We start from the raw sequence: 12,936 nt of genomic DNA, 5'->3' as shown, positions 1-12,936 counted from the left end.
TCTCTTTTGGTGCACCAACAACCAGGAAGAGCTTATGAGTACAAAAGTTTTGACAGCTGCACAGATAATTCATCTGAACAATATCCATCTGAATTTCTTAATAGCCTTGCCCCATCTGGCCTTCCGCCTCATCATTTGACTTTAAAGGTAGGCAATCCAATAATTTTTCTTAGAAACCTAGATCTGACATCAGGCTTATGCAACGGTACGAGATTAGTATGCATAACTTTTTTCCCTAATGTTATTGATGCTGAGATAACTGTGGGACATCATTGCGGTCAACGTGTTTTAATACCTCGGATCCCATTATAGCCATCAGCTACGGAAAATTACCCTTTTAGATTTACTCGCAAACAATTTCCAATCAACCTAAGCTTTGCAATGACTAATAACAATTCTCAAGGTCAAACACTTGATAGAGTTGGCATATATATTTACCACAATCGGTCTTTTCTTGTGGTTAGTTATATGTTGCACTGTCTCGTGCTATATAAAGTAAACATGTTCAAATATTGATAAACCCATCTGCGGATGAACCACATGGATGGAGAAAGATTAAAAATGTTGTATGTTACTAGATTTTAAGGCGGTCTAGAATATTGTAGACTTGTTTTTGAAGATTCGGTACTAACACAAAGTGAACAAACTTATCTTTCCTTTTACTTACGTTTTATAATGATATTGTTATTTTATCGCTCATAATATTTAATTACATCACATTGATGGCAGATTCAATTTAAATTGTGGAACGACATAATGGTTGCTCAACAACTTCCTTTCGCCAGATTGACGGACCAGATTCGAAACTTTACTACAACAGCTACATTAATAAAGAAGCACCCGACAAAAGAATCTTGCGAAGGCGCGACAAATTTACAGCAGCTTATTTTTTGAAGACGTAGAGGTATATCATATGAAATTTAGAGAATATTAATTATGTCAACATATTTAACAATTACTTAACTTTGAAATTGCCAGGGAACACAAATGAAGGCTGCGATCTTCGAACGAGATATTAAGTTGTTTCATAATCTTCTTGTTGAAGAAAGAGAGTACAATATCACCAACCCTATCGTAACTCGTACACTTGACATGTTTGTTAGAGACAATTAGCTGTATCAGATGACGATCAATTCTGCAACAAGAATTTCTGATACACGACAAAGATCTGAACCAAGTTCATACTTTGTTCCACTTAATCGGGTTTTGGATTTTGTTGGTAGATCTGATCAAATAGGTAAATATTTAACACAAGAATTATCCATTAAGATGTTGTAATTACTATAGGTGCATCATAAATACACATGAATTAATTGACATATACAATTAAGTTCTTTTTATTTTTTTTCCTAGATATCATTGGAATTGCTATTCACATACACGATATAGAAACCATTCGCTCTAAGAGTTCCGGACTGCCTAATGAAGTGCGTAGGATTAAGATCATAGATTCCAAGTACGTGTATATATTACAGTAATGTAAATTGGTTTTCCAATACAAGAGTACTTTAACTTAATTATAACTATTCTTGTTGAACATTTAATTTCTTCTACTTTCTGCAGCATGGAACCTGTTATGCTATCAGTGTGGACCACTTTGGTTCACAATGAAGTTGCTGATGTTGCTGCAATTATAGATACGATACCTGTTATAGAAGTTTCCCGCGTCAAAGCATCAACTTTTAACGGTATATGATATGAACAAATAGTTATAAAGTAATAAGTACGCTTTCAGTAACTACCTACGCCACATATGTTTACAGAGGGTTCATTCAACACAACCTTTTGTTCCTCACTGAAAATTAACCCAAGTACTCCAAAAGCACAACTTCTCCGAGATTAGTAAACGAAACTTCTCAGCTAATTCTATTTGTGTATTAATTATTACTTAACTTACACTGTTGATTTACTGGACGGCGAATAATAAGGACCAAATTCGAATCCTTAAAAATTCACTCGCAACGAGAACAATAGAAAGTTCTCAGCAACCTGAATTAGTAATTCCAATTTCACAATTATCTGAGCAAGAGGTAAATTACATAGTATGTTTCATTACACAAATTAAAGTGAACAACATAATGTTTTGTATAACTATATCGTGCATTTGTTTTGGTATTAGTCTGGAAAAACAGTACGAATTGTCGGACAAGTCATTGACATTACAAACAAAAACAGTATTGTATGCAATGCATGCAATGTCTGCAGCAAACGATGTGAAACTGAAAGAGGATTAGTGTTTAACTGTCGTGCTTTTAGCTCCCCACACGTAGGAACGTCCAAACCACGGTAGTAATAAAGAAAAACAATTCAGTTGATTAATGATTAACCGACTTATTAACTAAAATAACAAACACTTAACCGAAAAAGGTGATTCGGTTTCCCAACGAAAGACGAAAAAAAAAGAAAAATTAAATAACAATCTTATCAGCAAATCTTGACTTTCATATCAGTGTAATAAGTAAACTACTCTTTTAAAGTTATAAATAGGAATCTAACCCTAAAAATCATTTCTTAAACATTTTTATTACTCTACTTTCATTACTTCATTAGACTACATTATCCTCAACATTACATAGCTTTCTTCAACAGAAATCCTCCTCACAAAAACAGTTCGTAAGCAATCTTTCTTTGTTCTTCTTTTCATAAAATCTTTAAGTAGCCATGTCGGGGTCGAATACACAACAATTGCACGTAACTAAATATCAATGCGATGTTGCCGAAAATGATCCGAAAGAGTATCATTTGATCCTATTACACTATTTACAGGACATATCACCCATAATTTCTAAACAAGAAAGCAGTGGCACATTAATCAATCGGTGTAAGAAAGTAGGTTTTTGTACATTGCTTAATTCCTTGAAACACGATAATTTATTGAAATGCTGTTATATTAGGAGTAATAATCATGTTATTAATGGGAACACAATCAAGAAATGTTATGATAACCAGTTTCTACAATGTAATGATAGTGATGAGTTTGATGATACCCAAAATGTTGGAACGGATGTTAATAATGAAGGAAATTCTAACAACGGTACTGATGGGGATAGTGATTGTGATAATGATGGTGCCGAAGGCAGTGGCGGGGATGACATAAATGATGCTGTTGATGGTGATGTAAATGATGATGATCATCACAATGGCGGGATGTTAGACGAAGACTTTATTCTTTTGGAACATCTCACCTATCAAGAAGTTGTACCTGAGTTTGTTGAATTTGGTTGAATAAAAAAAACCAAGTTCACTCGTTTCAGTTTTCTAAATAAAAAGTTCACTCTTTTCAAGAAATGCATCAGTAAATTGCAAAAAGTATTGAAAGAAATTTTTCGCATACATTTCTTCGAATCAAAATTAGATACTATTCTAATCTATTCTGGGGAAGAATTACAGTTGTTTCAGGTAGAAAAGTTGCTCTTTGGATTTTTTTTAGCCTTGGTCAATAAAGTGAAGTTTTTATTATAACGTTATTAATAATCCTATTTACGTTATGTATCTAATATTAGAATATAGGACTAGATTAAATGTGATTTTGTTATGCATAATAAGTTTAATTTGTTATTGTTATTACAAGAAGTTTGTTACAGAAATATCGCAAGGTAGTAATGTCTCAACTCTTCGCTAGTCATTTTTTTTGTTAATTGTCAACAAGCATGTATATAAATTGTCATTTTCAAAATAGTTGTAGTAATTGTTTATGCTAAAGTCCGTCAAGTGAGATTTAATAGCAAAATCTAGGTTACGAATCAACTAAGTAAAATCTTAAAGGAAAGCAATAAAGAAATAAGTAAATGATACAAGAAATTGGTGACGCGGAAAACCCAAAGGTAAAATCCGCGGGTAGAATGAGGATCTTCCAAACTTTCACTATGTAAAAAGATTGGACATAATTAGTTATAATGTATGATCAATTAGTGTTTAGTAGCTAGCTTGCAATGTCCCTAACGTCGATCCTTCCCCCCGTATATAAATGATGCCTAGGGTTAATGTAGCCGTTGGAGAATGATAAGATCAACTCCTTAATTCTCGAGAACTAACTCCCACTCCTCCTATATCTTCATGGCTTCCTCTACACGCCAGCATTAGACAAGGTCTTCACCCTTGTTACTCCCTTATCTTGAACTTAGGAAAGCTACTTTTCTCTTGCCATGTCATACACTATTACGTTTACTGATTTGATATATGTCATTGACATTCATTGACTTTGACATTACGAAATTTACCAATAATTATTTTCCCCTAATTGCTTAATATGGGCAGCTATGTACATGTTTTGCAATTAAAACCACAAAATAGAAATTTAAGAAGTTACTACGACTCCCCACTACTTAATTAACTATCACCAAGACTAGTTCAGCGCAATCTGTACCTGCAAAACACAGAGACTCCAGTTGGTAGGAGCTCCGCCTCCGACGATTAAGTAGTATTGGTCGTAGAAGATGAAAAGGTGTGGAAAAGGTAAAAATGAGATCTTCTCAGATTCCAAGATCTGGAATTTCTCTGATGTGAGAGAATGTAGGGTTGGTTGTAATAAATGAAAGTGTCCCCAAAATGGGAAAAATCTCCCTATTTATAGGGTCATTGGAAAAGTGCCCTTCATTAGGTCAGAATGACCTAATGGGCAGCGCCATTTTGCGGTGTTCTTAGGAATTGGGCCCTGACGGCCGCCATTCTATTCATTATCTAAGGCTTGACACGTGTCAGCCAAGGAGTGGTCCACGTTGGACCCATCCAAGGTGGACCCATGTCCCTCTCTGATTGGACCACGTGTTTAGGGTATTTTTACCCTAAACATTTTCCCTTCACAAGGGTGACGTGGCAGGCCACGGGGCGCCTGTGACACGTGTCCCCCTACAAGTGGTGAACAGTAAAAAACTTTTCACGTTCTGGTAGAGTGACGGGGATGCCCCCGTTTTCACCCTTCTATAAATAGGGTTTTACCCCCCCCTTTTTTCCCCTTATTGTTGACTCATTTTATAAGTCTAGAGAGAGAAAAAGAGATAATTTTCTAGAGAGAGATACTCTGCCCCACCTGTAGCTGATTTTTGGAAAACTTTCCGTCTGCAATTTTGTGGACACAATCGGTCACCGCTTGAGATGTTTTTCCAAATTTCTACAAAGGTAGCCGTCTCTCCCCTTTTTAGCGCTTTTAAGCTTTTACCGTTTGTATTTTTATACTTTTTTCAGTAAATGGATTCACCATCAACACACACGGCACAACCTAGGACACTAGTCAGCCGGTCTCCTGGTACGGTTGAGTTTAGGTCTGGGGGTGCCATCTCTGGATGTATGGACCTGCTTTACTCATCTCCGATCCCACCATCTCTATGTCTTTGCAGGACACAATGGCGAGGGTTAAATAGACGGCTACAAAGCCAAAGAGAAGGAGGCGTAATATGGAAGTGCTTGCAAATTAGGCAACCCTAGATGGGAGTACCAAGAATCGGATGAGCAAGCAGAGTATTCTCCGCGTGCCCCCACAACCCCAAGTGATGGGATCTTGGAAGAGTCGGATGGAGAAGGATCCGCCTCTGCTCATGGTCCCAACAATGATTCACAAGGCGAAGAGGCCGCTGAAAGGTCCGGCTTAGAGGCTTCTAGCTCCGATCAGGAAGATATCGCCTCTCAGTAATAGCAGGCGGCTAAAGGGCTATCCATAACGAACCCCACTCACGTGGGTATGTCCCTTAAAGACATTGCTACTTTGAAGAGTAGCTTCAAAGCTTTTCAAGATAAACACCTAATAGGGAACGGCTGGGACATAGTGGAACCACCTGAGGAGGCGATGGTTTCCTGGGATGATGATTTTGAGCATGCTGATAATTATTTCGACTGCTACGAGGCAGCGTTCAAAGCCGGCCTTCACTACCCCCTTCACAGAGGAATAAGCGCGATCTTAAAGGGGTATGAGCTAGGCGTCTGTCAGCTTACTCCCAACACGTGGGTTAATATTTTAAGTTACATCGCCACCTGCAAGTTTCAGAACGTGACGCCTAGCTTTGAGGCGTTTGCTCATATGCATTATATGTAAGTGGGTGAATAGTTTAATATAGTAAAAGTAAGATAGAGACCATGAAAGTGAAAGCATGTGAGGGAGAGTAAATATTTTTATTATATAAGTGGGGAGCACAGAGGAGAAAGAAATAATAAAATAAGTTAAGTGGGGTTTAAAGTAAGAGAGAAATGATAAAATATAGTATAAAGTTACCAGATAAGAGGTGCATTTAAAAAAAAAACACCCATAAAAGGAAAGTGATGCATTTAAAAAAAAACGGAGGGAGTATGTAAATTAAAGTCGGTCTCGTAGCCAGGCTGCGAGACAACGACAATTGGCATTCCAGTTATTTTGCCAAGTGTTGCGCCACATAAACGACAACTATAAATAAACATGTCACATAAGATGTCATGTAAGGATTATTAGTTAGATTCGTTTAATGAAGTAGTAATGGAGGAATGTTATGCACGTAGAAATGCATAACAAAGGGCATTTATGTAATTACATATATGTACGAGAGTGGTATCATTGGATTGTCAAATAATACCACTGAACATACGATGATACTATATATGTATATAGTGATATTATATATGCATTCAGTTATACTAAATTTATGCGTAAATAGTACCACTGAAAATTCAATGGTACTATATAACCTTACAGTGGAACAATCAGCATGTGGTCCTCCCATCACGTGAAATAATCTGACCAAAAAAATAGGTGGGGTCCACCTACAAACCTCCCTCTTCCTATCTCTCTCCTCTTTGCACTCTCTACCATGTGTTTTTAGAATATTTTAATCATTGTTATGTATGTATTTAAATACATAACATTCATCCCTTTAAAATCCCACGATTTGTTTAGTATAAAAAAGGTATCTTTGAATTTTAATTTTGATAAACTTTTAATCTTTTTTTAGTTTAAACTAGTATAATACCCGTGCAATTGCACGGTATAATAAGTTCAGTTATTAAATATTAATCTAATTATCAAGTTTATGTTTAATTCAACTTATTTTAGAATTAATCATATTAAACCGTCTAGCAAATCATATTATATCTGTTAATTCGCTTTTATTTATCGTTGAACAATTATATTTTCGTAGTTTAAAAATTGGGGTATTTCCGTGTGCATGGTTGGCCACACTGTGTCGCCGGGGTTTCTCGGGTTACTCGGTCAGGGATTACTCGAGTTACTCGGTTAGGGGTTACTGATTCTGACCGAGTAACCTCTCAAGTAACCCTTGGCCGAGTAAGCTTTCGAGTAACCCCTGGTCGAATCCCTCAAGTAACCCGTGACCAAGTAATTTGAGTAACCCTGACTGGCCGAGTAACCCCTGATGACCGAGTAACTCCTCAAGTAACCCCTGACCAAGTAACACCTCGAGTAACGTCTGACCGAATCCCACAAGTAACCTCTCAAGTAACCCCTTGACAAAGTAACTTGAGTAACTACCGATCGAGTAACCCCTTAAGTAATCCCTAACCAAGTAACCCTTGACCAAGTAACCCCTCGATATGATTGACCCCTGTCTGAAACCCTCAAGTAACCCCTGACCGAATAACTTGAGTAACTCCTGACTAAGTAACTTGGTTAACCCCTGCATCACGGTGTGGCTAGCCACAAACAAAAATTTGTCTTAAAAAATTATAAAATTTTATATTTGCAAAGTGCAATTAAAATGACATCTCATTTAATAAATCTTTTAATAAGGGTCAAATAATAATTTAGCTAGTCAAATCAAAAATGTTGTGAATTGAACATTACCCAAGTCTGGTCAAATCTAGTCAATCAAACATAGCCCAACAATAAGTTAGGTCCAATCTATGAATTGAGCATAACCCAAATCTTAATAAATTGATAATATAAAAATATTTCATTTAAAGATTTACATAATTTACATATCAAAGAATTTAGGGTGTGTTTGATTCTTCTCTTTTTATTTTTACTTTTAGTTGTAAAATTAACTTAAGTGACCCTTATTTAAACCTTATTATAACTTATTAGAATTTATGTTTTGTGAGCTTATATTATCTACAAGTCGACTTGAGACCCGGGTCCGATTCGAACTAAGACCGATTAAAAGGATAACCATGACCCAATCATACACGACCCAAATAATTCTGTCCCGTTATGGGACAATTCAAACTCCATCCGGTTACCTGAATTAACACTTCTAATACTCAGTAACTGTAAACATAAGTTAAATTATGCAATTAGTAGTTTTCAAGTAATTAAATTATAGATTTGTTGTTTAACTTTTGTGTCTTTATTTATTTATTTACCTGAATTGATACCTTTAATACTCCATAGCTGTAAACATAAGTCAAAGTATGCAATTCATAATTTTTTAGAAATTGAATTATATATATATATATATTTTCTTACTTTTGTTTCTTAATTTTAATTATTTATTTTTCACAAGTTAAAATATCTTTTGTGACTCAAACATGTTGTGTAACTTTAATATTTTACAAAAAATAAGTTATGGTTTTGGGAAATGGGCTAAGGATTTTCGAAGTACGCAACCCCCACCCACGGGGGGGGGGGGGGGGCAAGCATATGAACATAACAGCTCTGGGGAAAGCATATAAATCTAAGCATATGAACATAACAGCTCTGGGGAAAGCCAATGGCCGAATGCAAACTTATTTTATAAATTCGTCTGCTCCTACATGAGTATGGCGTCCGGCGACGCCCCTCCGGGTGTTATCGTCGCAAAGGGCATTCTATTGTTTGCTCTACTAGCATATGCAGACGGCAATGATTGAACGACGTAATTGGTTAACTCATACTTGTCTGACCAAAATAGTCTAATAGAACGGTTAAGTGTAGAGACCGGATGTCAAAAGACAACAACCGGTTAATAACTGAAGTTCTCTGTTAGGTTATTCAACGAAATTGTACCAGACACCCGAATGGCGCAAACGAACCAGGTACAATTGATTGCAGGCACCCTAGACACCTTTAAAGCTGTCTGGGGACCATCAGATAGGCGGACAATATATTTCTTTTTCCATTAACGGCCAGGGGGCAAGTTCCCGCCTGGTTCACTAAAAGATGAAATGAGAATACCACAAAAAGGAAAATAAGGCTTTGATCTAGCCTACTCCCCGGTTGGGTAAAACGGCTACTTATTGGTTCTGTGGACGGCTGTTTACTTGGTTTGGGGTAATCACTACTGTGATTGATTGACTTAGGAGCATTCCATACTCTTTTAAGTATCAAACCTTTCAAAGTCAATCAATCAAAGAAGTACTAAAACCAACAACACAGCCGCCAGGGGCAAGAGTAGCCGACATACTATTTAAATTGCCGAATACTGTAAAAAGTTGGGCAAAAATTCAAAAATTGAGGCAAGATCATCAAATTCATCAAGCCGACTCACTCGGCAAATTTCATTTAAACTGGTAAAAATCGAATAGCAGTGTTAATCGGATAAACATTCGGGACAAAAGAGAAAATAAAATTGTTACTTTACTCTTTAGTCAGTGAAAGTACACAGATACTCGGCTCACAGGGCGGAAAGATGAACTGGCATACTGCCGCAGAAGAAAGGGAGCTGAGTTACGGCTGTTGGACAGGCTCTAGCTTATTCTGACCTGCTGGGAGGCTTGTTTCGTTATGTGCATCCAGGACCTGGCCATCCTGGATTTGATCAGCTTGAGCTTCATTATCCTGGGCCTGATCATCCTGGTTGGCAGCCGGCTCTTCCTCATCATCAGAGACCTCATAGCCCTGTTCAAGGGCCCATGCCTTGTAGGAAGGCCCGGCCTGCTCATTGAGCTGTTGTGCGTCATACACCTCAATGGCGTAATCATATCGCAATTTGAGCACATCAAACTCAACGTTAGGGTGGAGCAGACCCCATGCAATGCACAGCCGGGCTTCAGTGTCCCGCTCATTTTCAGGAATCAACCGCTTTTTCTCTCGGGCAACCTCGTCCTTATGCTGGTTCCTTTGTTAGACGAGATCGACCCCCAGGCTGCAAACGTCTGCTCTCAGCTGGGCATTCTCCTTGTCAGCACCTTCCAAGGCTTTGAGATCTGACTGGGCAGTCTTTAGATCCTGCTCAAGCTTGGCCATCCGCTCGTTAGCGGCATCATTTTCAGCCGTCAAGTTCCTTATCAGCTCCTCCTATTTCAACTCTACTGCTTTAATTTCAACATCATATTGTTTTTTACTATATTCAGCAGAGTTGAGAGCTTGAATGGCCCTCTATTTAGCGTCATTTACCTCTTCTCCCTTCCATCTGAAGGGGACCCTAAGCCCGTCTACCCTCAACATCACCTGAAAAGGGGGGGGCAAACGGTTAGCAAAGTGAGTTGGAAAACTTTAAAAAGTGAAGTTATAGGTAAAAGTTACCTCAGCCAGAAGGCCGTGGATCTGGTCAAAATCCACCACCTGCCGGATCTGGTCAACATCCGGCATAGAGTTCTTCTCTGTCCAGGTGAGGGTTCGCACCATCCTCTTAGCAAACACCTGCATGTCAGGCGGCGATGAGGGGGTATCTGCACCAAAAGAAGTACTTGGTGAGAAAGCAGCACAGGCGACACCCGACTCATGCCGGCTGCTCATCGAACCATCATGCGGATTGGCCAGAGTCTTGACTCGCATATAGTCAACCGGCCAGGGGAGTTCGATTCGTGTCTTACCTTGGACGCGAAGCTGAGGAGACTCCGCTTTAGCCGCTGTAGCGCCGACTGCAGTAGTGAGTGGCTCGCCACTCTTCAATGCCGTAGAGACATCCGGCTGTTTCCCAACAGCTCGCTCTGTGCTTTTGCTCAGAGCTTTCATCACAGCCGGGCCTTTGCCCCCGGTTGTAGGCCGATCTGGGTTGGCTGAAGCGGTGGAGTGAGGAGGGTTCGTCCTTCCTGTCTTAGCCGGGGTTTTGCTCAGCTCATCTCCTGGCCGCTTGAATAATTTGGTTATTGAGCGGGGAATTGACTTACTTCCGCTCTGCAAATAACAAAATAAGAAATTACAAACGGAAAATTTATATGTTAAAGGAAAAGGGTACAGCCAGTAAATAACTAAGTTCTTATAAAAGCTGGAAGAGTCTAGCAGGCGGGCTTACCCCTCTTTTCTTGGCCTCCTTGGCTTCCAAGGCAGCGTTTTTCTCAAGAAGATGTTCCTTCCTCAATAGGGCAGCCGATTTAGCAGGCGTCATCTTTGGAGGAACCATGTTCTTTGCTTCCTCTGCAAAAAGAAAGGAAACAATTGGTTAAAAAGATTAACAAAAACTATTAAAGCATCAATACAGACGGCAAATTGTCGGATGTGTAGTAAGTCTACCCTGTGGGAACATGGTGCTAAGCCCACAGGCGGAGAGGAAGGCCTTGTTCTTTAAAAAATCCGGATGGGTTATCCAGTTCTTTGGAACGATTATTTGAGTCCCATCCTCCTAGGGCTCAATCCTGGTCTCGAAAGCCTAGCTCCATTATCTGCTCATAAGCTTTGGATGACATGCGGGGAAGGGCGCACTTTTTACCGAGCAGTGCCGGATCTTGATGGTACCGGCGTAGAAACCGGTTGTGTCCCAGTGTTGGAGAAGAGATCAAGTAGAATTTCTCCTTCCAGCCGGACCACTTGGACGACTTGTCTAAGGACATCAGATACTGCGGGTGTGTGATTGATATGTCTATTTTATATAGTATTTTACCCCCGTCCCTTGGTCATAATTTATAGTGTTTTTGGCTCTTTAGAGCCACTTTTATTACTAATATGTGTTTTCTAGTGTTTTCGTAGTTTTGGTTGAGTTTTATAGGGAATTGCACTCTTGGAGCATTTTCCCGGGATTTTATGGAGTGACTAAAAGCATTGGAGGAGCACGACCATCTTTTGTAGCCCAAGATCGGTTAGAGTCATCGAACCAGTGATTCAGGGCTCGACTTATGAGAAGATGAGGCATTGGACCGAATGATTAAAGCCCCAAGGAGGATATTTGGTTTGGGCAAAGTTACAAGCCAAAACAAGGAGTCCAAGTAGCCTAAAGTGTCACCGCCCGGTGCAAGGGTCTCCGCCCGAAGGCGCGCCCGATCGAACGCGAGAAGGGAAGCCCACGAAGAAAAAAAGGCGCGCCTGATCGGGCGAAGCCTCGCCTGATCGGGCGCGTGTTTCTGAGGAGAAGTTTAAGCGTCGTTTAAGTTGTTTTAACTTAGGATTTTCGAGCTTAGTATATATACGCTTATGTTAAACGAGTTTAGGAGGATTCTCTCCCCTTTTACTTACTCTCTCTCTCTTTCTCTCTCTAACTTTTCTTTCTCTCTCCCCTCTTAAACTCTAGTATTATTTTCCCTCTCTACAACTCTTTGTGTAATTTCATCTCTTGTTTCCTTCAAGTTTGGTAATGATTTCTTCTCCTTTAATATCAGTTATTTATTCTCTCTCTTTTATCATGACTTGTTTAATTGCTTTGTTTAGTTTATATTTAATTATGTGTGAGTAGTTTTCTTGCTAGGGTTATGGGGATCCATAAATAATGTGAAGGGGTAATTTATTATTGTTAATTGTCAATGCTTGATTAATTTCCTATTGATTGATTTAATGTTATGCATTTAGATTTGGCCAGATTTAATTCGCATGAGCTTAGCAATATTGATTCGAGATTTGAGAGATGAGAATTGATGTTTAGGATTAGTTTCAATAGGCAAACTAATTTATAAATGGTTAGGTCGAGATTCGAGAGATGAGATTTAATGCCGGTAAATTAACTCTGTGGTTGTAATATGTAGCGAAAGCCCTTGATGATCTGATTAATTGATGCATTGATGATTGATTGTTATGTTTTACCCTGGAATATTATTTATTGGTGAGCCTATGCCCTAGGTCTTTTATTATTTGATTTCTCCCTACTCATATTCTTCGTAGTATAGTTCCTTTAAATAACAACTTTTGGTTACTTAATAATTTAGAGTATAGTAATTAATTAGGAATAGAAA

Source organism: Chenopodium album, chromosome 15 (assembly GCF_948465745.1).
Source record: "Chenopodium album chromosome 15, dcCheAlbu1.1, whole genome shotgun sequence".
NCBI lineage: Eukaryota > Viridiplantae > Streptophyta > Magnoliopsida > Caryophyllales > Amaranthaceae > Chenopodium > Chenopodium album.
The sequence above is the reverse complement of the archived record's forward strand: the minus strand, read 5'-3'. Positions refer to the sequence as shown.